Below are 14,366 nucleotides of genomic sequence, written 5' to 3' on the forward strand. Positions count from 1 at the left end.
CAAACTGACAAAACTCAATTACTTTACATTGCAAACAGACTTCCATCAATCTACAGAATCCATAACATTATTTTTTGTTGTTGATAGAAAGGGTATCATTATTTGTATAAATTCCCTAGGTGGTGATACTAGTATGAATAGCAGAACTCACAGGTAATATTAGCAGTGTCTCTCAGCAAGCCTCTGACCTGTTCCCCAGGTAGTCAGATAATGAGGAATCAGCCTCACAGCCTTTTAACAACACCTCTCAGATATAACTCTTAATTAGCCAGCAACTAGCTAGCAGGATGGAAGACCCGAAATGGGCCTAATGCAGGGTTTCCCAAACCCAGTCCTATGGCCTTCCTAACAGTGCAGGTTTTCTGGATCACATGTGACATAATTAGGACCACCTGTGGATCTGTTACAATGTGTCAGTCAGTAATGAATATACCTGTGCTCCAGCAAGGAGATAGGGAAAACCTGCACTGTTAGGAAGCCCTGAGGACTGGGTTTGGGAAACCCTGGCCTAATGAATGGACCCTTACACCTGCACTTCCTACAGCCAATAACAATCTTTAGGAAGCTCTTTCCCAAACACAAACAATCTCCCTGGAGCTTTTAAAAGGCATAAAACAGAAACCTGTGACAGACATATCTGCCCTTTACATTTTCCCCAGTGCTTCTGTCACAAAAGTTAGAAAATACAGACATAATACATTACATTCAAGTGTACTGCGTCACACAAAGAGCCAATGTGTAGGTGAAAGTTTCAAGCAAAGAAACACAGAACTCCATCTAAACTATGTGCAATTGATGCAATAAATTAGTAGAAGTCACAATCACTGCACCCACTCTGTGTATATAAATATACATGATTGCCCAGTAGTTCATTCTGTGTGAGTTATAGAAATATATTTCAATTGTTGCCTGATTAGGATAAATTCCAATCATACAGGACATTCAAATGGATACAGAAATAACTTTAAAAGACCATATATTTTATTACCAGATAAAAGAAACACTTGTATATATCAGGAATACTGTATTTATTAGTCATAAACACCAAGTTCTTCTCTATTTGGAAGAATCTTTTTGTGATGAGATCCTTAGAGGTGAAGGCTGCATATGTTTTGTTTCCATCCTACATGCTAGAACTTTTGCTGTTTGATTATCCTACACTATACATCAAGTATTGTTTCATTTTATTAACACAACTGTTTCAAATAAGGAAATAAGGGAATGGATATGGGGGGGGGGAGTCACAGGCCAAAGCTTTACTGAAATACATACATTAAGGGCAAAATATCACATAGTGTGATGGGGGGATAGGACTGAGGGGTAAAGGAGCGGGAACCACCAGGGCCATCTTAACAACATTATGGTCCCCCGGGCAAAGCAGTGCACCAGGGCCCCTAGATATAGATATAGATATAGATATAGATATAGATATAGATATATAGATGTATACAGATACAGATATAGATATAGATATATAGAGATAGAGATAGATGTACTTGCTCAGTGACCCTTGAAGGTTTTTTTGCAGGTTTTTTTCTTTTGCAGGATTATTTATTCTCATTAAGAGCCGTGCCTATTGGGCCCCCTTGCCCGTGGGGCCCCCGGGCAGCTGCCCATCAGGCCCAATGGAAAAGATGGCCCTGGGAACCACAGACCCAAAGAAAAAACAGACACATATAGGAGAAGGAAAAGAAGGAGACAAAACCAATCATCTTCTTCCTCATGACTGTCCATGATGTTATAGTCTTTAAGCATTCTATGGATCAGTCTGTGATAGCCCTGTATAGACTTCTTCTCCCTTTTCAAAATGAGGCGTTTGCTGGCAAGCTTTCAAGCATCTTTAAAACAGTTCATAAGGTGCTAGACCTCCTGGATTGCCCTAAGAATGTGGGTTCCAGGAAATAATCCATAAAATTGTGAATGGTATAAGAGGCAAATCCTAGGCACACTGTCCTTAAGTTCATGTTCCAGGACATCCAACACTGCCTGTGCATAAGGGCAGTCCCAAAATATACGTTGAGCTGTTTCACTGCTGAAAATGCATGACGGGCAGTGAACATATCTGCACAGGCTTCAGGAGTGCATGCTAAGTCTCTGTGTCTGTTAGACAACCTCTTAGAGTCTACATTCTCCCAAACATGTTTAGCAGTTGCTGCAGGGAGCCCTGGAACAGTCTCCATAATATTTTAGCTTGATGAGCTTGTGGATAGTTTTTGGCTTCTATAATTCTGGTTTAATTCCCTTCTGATGGTGCTCCCTGTCAAAATGTCCAACAATCAGGTAAAACAAATGTGTTGTCCAGTTGTATGGGAAGAAGCTGTTCTATTTGTCCCAGCCAAGGACCATCCAAACGAGTAGGAGGATAAATCGAGAAATGGAGTTCCCAGGAAAGCAAATTTTCTTTTCATTCAGAGTCCTGTAGATGCAGTTACAATCAAAGAAAGCTCACAGATGGTGGGGATATCCGGGATCCCTTTCCCAGCTTTGAGGTGCTCCTTGTACATAACTGACAGCTTCATTCTGTCCATTTTGGAGCCTCAGATGATGTGGAAGACTGTAGTTTTGATGGTCTTGCAGACCACAGCAAGGTGGTGGCTAAGCTTGGGCTGTGTACTGCAGAATGGATAGGATCTTGTTGCGCAGCACCAGTAATTTCCCATCAATGGTGAGTCCTTTGAGGCTCCACAATCTAATTTTCTGTCTCACAGTCACCAGTCTTTCCTCACAAAGCTTCAGGGCTGCCTCCTCTCCACAAAACCAGACTCACAAAACCTTGATGATGTCTGACCTGATTGTGAAAGAAAATGCAGCTGGAGCATACAGATTCCACTGCCCGATGAGCATCACCTCTTTTTTCCAGCAGTTGACCTTGTCCTCTGAGGCCTGACTGAAGTTCACAGAATGCTGTTCAGTGCAGAAGACAGTGACGTCCTTCATGTTAAGCTAGCACATGACCTGTTGACGTTCAGGACCCTCTTATCTCTGGATTTTGTCAGATGACATCACAAAGAGCCCTACAAAACCAAAAAAAAGAAGAGGTGAAAGAGAATGGACTTGTCTGACCCAAGACAGAAGTGGGAAGGGGTTATTCTTGCAGCTGTCTGTCTGATGACAGGCTTTAGCCTGTTGGCTAGTACTTTTGCAAGTATCTTGGAATCCCTGTTCAGGAGAGAGAAGGGACACCAATTTTTATGATCATATCTCTCCTTTGCATTTATATAGGAGCATAATCATTCCATCCCTCATCATAGAAGACATTCAGCCCTTCCCCACAATTTCATCATACAGCTCTAAGAGGTCTGGGCCAATGAGATCCAACAATTCTACCTATAGCTTCACTGGGAGACCATCACTGCCTGGCCTAAAATATCTAGCAGCAGAGAGCAATTCCTCCAGCATCAGGGGAGCTTCAACGGTTGCTTTACCTGCAGGATCAATAGTTTGATATCTGACAGGACTGAATCAGCTGAGCCGTTGTCAGTAGTCTTAAGGAAGTAGAAGTTTCCATAATAGTCTCTGTTGATGCATCTTTCTCGTTTCTGGGAATGCCGGTCTCATCTCATAGCTCAGTCAGTGTGGAGTTTTCTGTAAAAGAAAGTTACATTTATCACCCTTCTCCAGATTCTCCACCTTGGAACAGAGGGTGAGGCGCCTGTATACTTCCTCGACGTGCCTTTTCAGGCTCCCATTGGTATCCTCCAGAAAATCTAGAATTCCAGTGATCTAGCAGGGACTAAATTTGCCTTTGCAGCCTCATGAAGTTTCTCTTCCTTTCAAATGCCTGCTGTCTGCCTTTAGCCTTTAAAATATTCCAACCAGTCAGACATACAATCAAAATAACATTTGTCATTCTTCCAGGTGATGAAGGCATCCCTCAGCTCCTCAAACATATCCTCCCTTTCCAGCAGAGCACAATTCAACTTCAGGAGCCTGTGACATAAGGAAAATGGTGGCCCAGGCCCCCGTGAAAGAGAATGGCCATGTGGTCTGAGAATAAGTGGGTAACCATGGCATACTTATCTTGCTTCACTGCCCTAGAGTTAAACACAAAAGTCAATCCAGGAACACATTGAGCCATCAGGTGTGCATGTGTCTCCAGGTTAAGATGGAAGAAGACCTCTCTCTTCTACCTGGTTGAAAAGGCAGATACTTGGCAGCTCTAGGAATTCATCCACCTCCAACACGTCCTCTGTGTTTGAATTCTGACCCACCAGCTGGTCATTCACCTTCTCTTCCACAGCCCCCTCTGTAGTAGGGGGTCCTCAATGAGCGCAACAGCTAGCTGTTTGGAGAAATAAGAGTCGGCAGCTGGGCTGTTAAGCTCTTCCTTCCTCAATTTGTTTTCCTTACCTGCAGAAGGCGCAAAAAGGGGAAACTCCTCGAGGTAGGGTGTAGTACGAGTTAACGATAATGTACAAACAGTGTTTACACCTACATAATTATTACGATAGTGAAGAAAGCGACATGTTAAAAACAATTACTTACCTGTAAACAGACACACTGGAAATTCGATGTAAGCAGTGGGCGACACTTCTGAATGACGTAACTTGCAAGCGCAACTTGGATTTTTTTTAAAGCGGCAACGCACAAACACATTTAATGATGGTAATATTAATTGTATTCCTAACCCTAACCACTGAGCCTCACCCTAGCCCCTAACCCTCACCCTTACCCCTAAAGTTACATTGGTCCATGTGCTTTAAAATCCGAAATGTCTAAGTTGCGCTTGCAAGTGACGTAATTTGGAAGTGTCGTCCTCTCTTTATATCGGATTTCCAGTGTGTCTGTTTACAGGTAAGTAGTTATTTCATTTGGACCTCATACTGCCTCTACCTTGACATTTTTTCAGTGAAAAGACTGTTTCGTTTGGACCTCCTACTGCCTCTACCTTGACATTTTTTCAGTGGACTTCAAAAAGGATTATTCCCAGGACTTTTGCCTAGTAGCCCCCAATGGAATCAATAGAATGAAGTTTTTTGGCTTCATAAAAGTTTCATATGATTATATGTTCACAGTATCGAAGCACCCATATTATGTATTGACTGTGCAATTTTAAAATCTAGCTTTTAGTTGTTTTTATATTGCACTTATGATGTATTAAGTGCCTGTTTGTTTTAAATCCCATTGGTTTCCGTTTAACAGATTAAGCCCTCCTCACTCCATATCCTTATCCAGTTACAATACATTTTATCTATAAACTATTCATCTTCATAGGTCAATTGAGCGCTATTACTATTCTATTTTGTTTAGTTGTTTGTAGGGACGGGATATTCCCTTTAGTACAGCTGCTCTTGTCCGTTATAGAGTAGAGCGTTACCTGTTTTCCGTTTGTATAGTTATTTTTTACATGTCGCTTTCTTCACTATCATATTTTTTATGTAGGTGTAAACACTGTTGGTGTTTACATTACCATTAATACGATTAGCACCATCCAGGGAAAGGTGAGTTACTGCAGAAGCTGGGGGCTAGTTAGAGCTGTTGCAGGGGAGAGAGGTGGGTAGTATGAGCAGGGGAAGGTAAGAGTCAGGACTAATAGCGGGATGAGGAAGGTGGGGGGTTGAGACTTCAGGAGGGAAGGGAGATGTTGTCACAATGGGAGATGGGGAGAGTGTAGTGGGAATGGAAGTTCGAAGGGTGGTAAGATGAGTGGGTGGGGGATGAAAGCTTTCTTAACCTCCTGTTGTTCTGGTTAAGGCTTCTGCTTCCTCTGTACCAACTTGGGCTGAAAGGTTGGGGCTGGTCATTTTCCAGTAGTTCTTTTAATGTCACTGCAGCATAGGTACTGGCCCTTTTGGGCAGTCCTTTTAGATATGTCTGGCCAGGCCACAGTGGTTGCAGGTTGTCTTCAAGGTGCAGGCTATCACATATCGCCCCAACACAAGGGGTCTGATACTCTCACCTGCCAAATGCGGGGATCCCCGCCAGCGTCGGGTCCATCCGATGGTGGTTGCCATCTTGATTCTGGGTCTGCACATGCGCAGACCCGTCCTGTCAGATAGAACTCCTCCTTTCTGCTCCCATTCATCCAGCCTGTCATCACCTCACTATTTAAGACACCTGGGCCAACTCCCAGTTGCCTGTTCTTTGTTTGTCTACCCTGACTGTGTGAAGAGTTGGCCCCCTGGCTCCAGCTTATCTGTTCCTGTATCTCTGCATGACTGACTGAGCCCTGCTCATTCCTAGATATCAACTCACAGAGTTACCATTCTCTCCAGCACTTCAGCTCAGCTGCACCTGTGTGTCTAATCAGTGCCGTAACTAGACATTTTAGTGCCCTGGGCGAGACAGGGCACCGGCGTCCCCCATCTAAGTGGGAGTGGCATTTGACAAGTTGGTGTGGCCAACCTAATGTGTGGGTGTGGCTAGCACTGTAGAAAGAATTGTTATATGTATGCAAAATATATATAGCAATAGGTATTGTAATATTTTATGCACTTAATACTCAAATAAGAACAGCAAAATTTAGTCTGTAAGCCCCAATGTTCTAAAGTTGTTCCTGCCCAACTACACAGGTACAGTTCAGATTTTTTTATGGCCACTCCAATTCAAAGGCAAATTTAAGACTAAACATTTTTATTTTTTTTGGCAGAAAAGTGAACCCTGAAGAACGGTTTTAGCCTAGGCAGAAGGATGACCTGACATGGTTAAGGCAAAGGGTAGTTTCTGCTATGAATAGGTTAGAGATCTGGGAGATTGGCAGGTTGTAATTTGTATTTTTTTTAATATTGACCAACTGCACAATTAAATAATTATATTTATGTCCCTTAGATGCAAATGAAATTGAATTAAAAGTTGTTATTAATTGAAGATGAGGTAGATGTCTGAGATTATGCTCCTACGGGGTGTGGTGGGGGGGGAGAGAGAGAGAGAGAGACTTTTGTTCTGATATACTGAGCTCAGAATGATTGGTTATTATGCACATATTTTTAATTATTAATTATTTTATATAATATACCTGCTAACAAGTATATATTAGTAGCAAAATGTGGAATCTCATAATGTGGTGTTTTGGCGTAAATGCCATTTCCTCATGTATTTGTTCTAACCTCTTTTGCTTTCTGTGTGTGGAATATTAGAACCACAGGATACTTCAGTCACTCTCAGATCATTTTGATGTCCGGAGTTATAACGTTCTTATCCTCATCTCTTTTCATCTACAATGGGAGAGAGGTGATTAAGAACTAGATATCCCCACTCACATAGCTCCTGATTAGTCTCACAGCAGCTTGCTAATCTCTTCACCAGTATTATATCTGCCAGTGCTTGCTGCTCACCATCTAAAATAAAGAATAACATTTCTTTGTGCAGTGCTTGTACATCAAACTTTCCTTACCTTTCCATCGCCTTTCCATCGCCTTTATCTCTTCTGTTCTCTCTTCTGTGTTGCGTTGCCGCTGCTCCTGTCTGCCCCAGCAGTGCTCCTCACTGAAAATGACATCGGGCGTGATGACGTCACGCCCGACATTCAGTGGGCGCGAGGAGACTGCCGGGAGCTGCCGGGAGGTCAGGTGACCTTTTCTTTTTTTTTTTTTATTAACACTGCCGCAAATGTTTTTTTTTTTACTATGCCGGCGGGGAGGGGTTGGTAGCGGGCGGCTGCTGCGCCCCCTTGGGCTTGCGCTAAGGGCGACGGCACCGCCCGCACCACCCTAGTTACGGCTCTGTGTCTAATCTACAGTTCTCAGCTCACAGAGCTCCCTTACCTGTTCCTGTATTTCTGAATGTCTGACTCAGCTCTGCTTATTCCTGGATATATATATATATATATATATATATATACACACGTGTTTATCAGCTCCAATACCCTCAGACCACCTCCACGGTCTCACATAAATTTACTGCCCTACTTGAAATGCATAATTTGCATTAAAAAAATTAATTAAAACTATTCTGTAACCTCTAAGTCTAGTCCCATATAGATTTGCCCTTAATGGACTCCCTTTTCTTGCAGCAGCCAACTTTCCCATAGAAGATGAAGACACATTATGCAGGGGCTTTAGTAACATATCATTTCATCAACATCCCACAATAGTACTGAATGGAGTTGGATTAATTACTCTTTTCAATTTGATCTTTAGCTCTCGATATTGAAGCCTCCATCAAAGACTTCTTTGATTTTATTACTTCTGACGGCATTCCTCATCTTCATCATCATTGTTTATATATAGTGCACCACAGGTTCCATAGTGCCGGACAATCAACTTACAAATATGACATACATCTTATAGATATGACAAACATGAATATAATAAACATATTAACTGATCCATAAATACAAGTAAGCATAACAACATGTACATGGATACTCATGAGCTGGTATACGGCTAATATGGATACAAGTATGAGTTCTATGTGTGAGAGTGAACAAACAACACAAGACTTTGCCATATCAGAGTCATATGAGATTGACAGACATGAGGTTTAGGTAAAAGATGACTCTGCCCGTGATAGCCTACATTCTAGAGAGAGGGAGTAATGAGAGACAGTCGATGCAGATAGGACATGAGTGGATAAGGTTGCCAGAGGAAATAGTTGGAGTGGACATGATGGTCTAGGAGGGAGTAAGTAAGACAAGTTTGATGGGATGAGTTTTGAAAGGAATTCCATTGGTTGGAAGCAGATTGGGAGAAGTCTTAGAGATGGGAGTGGAAAAAGGTTTAAAAAGCGGGAGAGAGAGGAAGGTCAGAAGTAGAGCACTGTGGTTGAGCTGGGGTCTATCTCTTGATGAGGTCAGAGATGTTTGGAGGGGAAGAGTTTATCATGACAATAGGTTCTTACTACCAGAGATACTCTGAGAAGTACACAAAGCTACATTTGAAGTCTCCCACAAGGAGGAAGGGCATCAATGCCCTAGAAAAATATCAATTTTAAAAATGTAAAATTTAGGAAACCAAATTGGATCACTGCTCATAAAGTTCTTATCCTGACCTATTTTTAAAAAACGTAACACTCTACTTTCTAAAAAGGCTGCCATTAACCTTAAAAAATACAGTAGCACTTCAATGATAAAGCAGACCAAGCTGACTCCTTGCGAGTCAACAAGCTTAGATAAAAGTAGGTTGTAGAAACTTGGATTCATCAAATTTCAATGAGGCGTCCTTACATATGTCCTCATAAAATAATCAAAGAATTTTTGGACTTTTATTCGTCGCTGTAGAATTTACCTGTAATATGGATATTATTAGTCAACTTGGCTTTATATGTCTTTTATAAAGGTATTATGCATCTGTTTTGCCACAATCCAATAGCTGCACCCCCTAGTGGTCACTCACATTTATGCCATAACGACAGTCTTCACATTATATTAAGGTTGTCAGCTGAGTGTGGTCGCTTTCATATACTTCACTCATGGGTTCTTCATCCTGTTAGGTTTCCAATTATGCCCTTTCATGGTCACTCTAATTTCTAAAATTATTATTATCCTTTATTTATAAGGCACCACGAGGATTCTGTAGCGTCGCACACAGGAGGTTAGAACATACAACAAAATGACAAAACAACATAAGTACAAATGTGACAATATTATATAAATACAAACAACAATTTTACATAAATACATAATCATACTCCACAAAATGACATAATTACATAAGGATAACTCTAGTACAGACAGCCTCATGTTCTTCTATCTTTGCCCCCTAATCCATGTTATCTATCAGGCAATCTGAGCTGTTCTCTGTTAGTGACCTGTACAAGTGAATGGATTGTTGAGTGAATTCCAATCCCTGTTTTTATACTGATGTATTTCAGGCAAATTTATGGATGATTTCATACATTAGCTCCATGAAGTGTCCATTTGGCACTGAAATATATTGGTCTATATATACTGTATGTTATTATATGTTTTATTGTCTTGTTGTGTTGTATATCTGTATATCACAAGCAATGGTTTTTTTAAGTCACTTTCATTCAAATATCTGCTGAAGTATGTGATCTAGTCTATGAATGACGGGAAAGTGAGTTATTTCACAAACAGAACTGTCTATTGTGAGTAATACCATGGGAGAGGTAATAGTACACAGGAGAGGTAATAACACATAGGAGATGTAATAGTACACAGGAGAGGTAATAGTACACAGGAGAGAGGTAATAGTACACAGGAGAGATAATAGTACACAGGGGAGATAATAGTACACAGGGGAGATAATAGTACACAGGGGAGAGGTAATAGTACACAGGGGAGATAATAGTACACAGGGGAGATAATAGTACACAGGGGAGAGGTAATAGTACACAGGAGAGGTAATAGTGCATAGGAGAGGTAATAGTACATAGGAGAGGTAATAGTACACAGGGGAGATAATGGTACACAGTTGAGGTAATAGCAGGCCCGGCGCTCCCATTAGGCAAGGTTAGGCACTTGCCTAGAGTGCCGGGCTCTGGAGGGCGCCTGGAGGGCCCCCTCCAGAATGAAAATTACTTTAAAACTGTGCGGCGACCGCTGACCATACCTGTCACGGCCGCCGCACAGCATCAGATGCACGGGGAGGGGGAAGAGGCTATTGCTCATCACCACCGCCTCTCTGCTCCGTCTCCTCCCCTCCACTCACTGTCAGTGAGTGGAGGGGAGGAGACGGAGCAGAGAGGTGGCGGTGGTGAGGTAAGGAAAGATGGGGTGAGGGGGGAGGAGGGCACCGATTGTTGCGAGGGGGGGGCTGGGGCGCCAATTTTGTAAAAATGCCTAGGGCGCCATGGAGGCTAGCACCGGCCCTGGGTAATAGTACACAGGAGAGGTAATAGTACATAGGAGAGGTAATAGTACACAGGGGAGATAATAGTACACAGGAGAGGTAATAGTACACAGGAGAGGTAATATTACACAGGGGAGATAATAGTACACAGGAGAGGTAATAGTACATAAGAGAGGTAATAGTACATAGGAGAGGTAATAGTACACAGGAGAGGAAATAGTACACAGGAGAGGTAATAGTACATAGGAGAGGTAATAGTACACAGGGGAGATAATAGTACACAGGAGAGGTAATAGTACACAGGAGAGGTAATATTACACAGGGGAGATAATAGTACACAGGAGAGGTAATAGTACATAGGAGAGATAATAGTACACAGGAGAGGAAATAGTACACAGGAGAGGTAATAGTACATAGGAGAGGTAATAGTACATAGGAGAGGTAATAGTATACAGGGGAGAGGTAATAGTACACAGGGGAGATAATAGTACACAGGAGAGGTAATAGTACACAGGAGAGAGGTAATAGTACACAGGAGAGGTAATATTACACAGGGGAGATAATAGTACACAGGAGAGGTAATAGTACATAGGAGAGGTAATAGTACACAGGAGAGGAAATAGTACACAGGAGAGGTAATAGTACATAGGAGAGGTAATAGTACATAGGAGAGGTAATAGTACACAGGGGAGATAATAGTACACAGGAGAGGTAATAGTACACAGGAGAGGTAATATTACACAGGGGAGATAATAGTACACAGGAGAGGTAATAGTACATAAGAGAGGTAATAGTACATAGGAGAGATAATAGTACACAGGGGAGATAATAGTACACAGGAGAGGTAATAGTACACAGGAGAGGTAATATTACACAGGGGAGATAATAGTACACAGGAGAGGTAATAGTACATAGGAGAGATAATAGTACACAGGAGAGGAAATAGTACACAGGAGAGGTAATAGTACATAGGAGAGGTAATAGTACATAGGAGAGGTAATAGTATACAGGGGAGAGGTAATAGTACACAGGGGAGATAATAGTACACAGGAGAGGTAATAATACACAGGGGAGATAATAGTACACAGGAGAGGTAATAATAGACAGGAGAGATAATAGTACACAGGGGAGATAATAGTACACAGAGGAGGTAATAGTACACACGAGGGGTAACAGTACACAGGTGAGATAATAGTACACAGGAGAGGTAATAGTACACAGGGGAGGTAATAGTACAGAGGAGAGGTAGTAGTACACAGAGGAGGTAATAGTACACAGGAGAGGTAATAGTACACAGGAGAGGTAATAGTATGCTTTCTTTATAAATATTGGTACAATATCTTTTTGTATCCCATGAAAGATCTATATCTTATATTTACCTCATCCTTTCTGTCAGGCAGATAAATGGAATGTACTTTCTGTGTTTCCCTGATGTACTTTAATTGTGTTAGTGTAATAGATTGCCAAGTGAAGCCAACACTGTAATTACTGAATGACGCTGCAGGAATCCCCAAACGTTATATTGACAGCTGTCACTCACACATGTCTGAGATGTGGCATGTGTCTTTTATGACAATTTCATATTCCCTTAGTACACATCTGCAAACCCATTACATTTTAAATTCAGTGTATTTTAACTGAATCTGAATCATTTTCCCTTTGAGACTGAGAGTTTGGACCGTGTTACTATAAATACCAGCAATATTTCATTTGATGTTTAATAATGAATTAGCAACAAAATATGTATTTCAGCTTAGGTTAAGATCTAGGTTAACATTAATAAAATCTATCCTAAAAGCTGCACAAACAAATTAACATCTAAATTGAGCTCTATACTTAATAACAAAATGTGCTCAATAGACATGAAAACTGATATGATATGCATGTAATAATAATTAAAAAAAATAAATAAGGAGAATTATAATAATAAAAAATGACTTCTGACTCCTAGGGGCGCCGCGGAAAAACTATTACCGTTAATACGGTAATAGTTATCTGAATTTCAGCTTGTGGCTCAGGGAGCTGCGAGCTGAAATCCAGCGAGAAAATTACCGTATTAACATTTTTTCTGTGCATGATTACCGTAATAACATTAAAACAACTTGCACATTTTATAAAACCCTAATTTAAAAATAACCTAGAGACAAACAGTCTGAGAATTCTGTTTTATCATCTGGGAACTGTTGATGAGAGATGGGGAGAAATTACTAAATATTAAGATACATGTGTAATATATACATATATATATTAATGGACAATTCTGAGTTTTCAAATAAACTGTATAAGCCATATATGAAAAGACAGGTATAATATAGTTCTCCCCCAATCTTAAAAGCCAAATTTGTTACACAATTACTTTAGATTAACGCCAATTGGTTTCATGAGCCAACCATTGATTACATGATAACATAATATTATGAACACAACAGAAAATGACTCCGTGGAGTAAATAATATGAATAGGAAAGCCTATTTATCAGATGATGTTCTGAAAATGTGTTTTATATATTCTTGTCTTCCTATAAATTCTCAGAAAATTCTCCTTAATATTGGTGTTTATTAGTGTATGTCGAAACTACATCCCTTCTGATGTCCAATATATATTTATGTATTATTCCATTACGTATCACTTCAATCTGAGGTTGTTATCAAGTTATCTCATCCACATTCTATGCATTTCTATCAGTGATTCCATCCCCATATTAACCATAAGGGGCCACGAGTGTGACCAAATTAATATCCTGAGCAAGAAAAGTCTTTTGCTGTGCTCTATATAGAAAAGTGTTTTACACTGTAATGTAAATGCTAATTATAAGAAGTTATGAAATTAATGGAAACAATTCTACTTACTATAGTAGAAGCTGTCAGATGGAATAAATAAAGTAAGAAGTGACCAGATCCCTGATTATTGGTGGGAGACACTACTCCACTAAGGTAAATTTGATTTAACATTTTTGATGAACTTTAGAACACAATAATTAGGTAATGATGACCTAATGGGTGAGGAATCCTTTCTCCCTGTTTAACATTCTAACAACATTTATTCTATTACTACTTATCACATTATCATTTTGATTTTAATATTTTGCTTGGGAAAAGAACAGTTTAACATGAAAAAATACCTTGCTTCATACTAAATCACACACCCAATTTTTTTAAACTATGACATGTTTAGTAATACAGATGATTTATTCTCTAATGTCCAAAGAGTATATTGAGGTTTATTCCATATAATTCCATATTATTTGTATTACCGAAGCCATCTCTGCTTTTTCAAACACAATTTGCATTGGAAACCACAGGAGCACTTTTCACATGTTAATTTTATAGTTTGCTGCTCTAGTTACTGTGACAAAACATGTAGATTTAATTTGGTATACAATAAATATTCATATTTTAGATGTAGATTCCAGAGTGCCTCATTTTTTGTATCAAATTTGCTTCTTAAGTAAACTTATTGTCTATTTTGTTCATGGAAGGAACAGCCTACAGCTAAATATGTAAAGTGCTTCCTTAATAGTGAGCAGGGGACTAGTCCATTATCTACTGTACATATATATCACAGCTTTGTGTTAGAACAGGTCTTTTTGCTCACACTCTCTGATTAGATAATAGATGAATAATAAACAAAAAGTCCATTTGTTGACATAACAGGATGTCAGTGACTTTGAACATC

The sequence above is a fragment of the Mixophyes fleayi genome, chromosome 1 (genome assembly GCF_038048845.1).
Source record: "Mixophyes fleayi isolate aMixFle1 chromosome 1, aMixFle1.hap1, whole genome shotgun sequence".
NCBI classification, from domain to species: Eukaryota; Metazoa; Chordata; class Amphibia; order Anura; family Limnodynastidae; genus Mixophyes; species Mixophyes fleayi.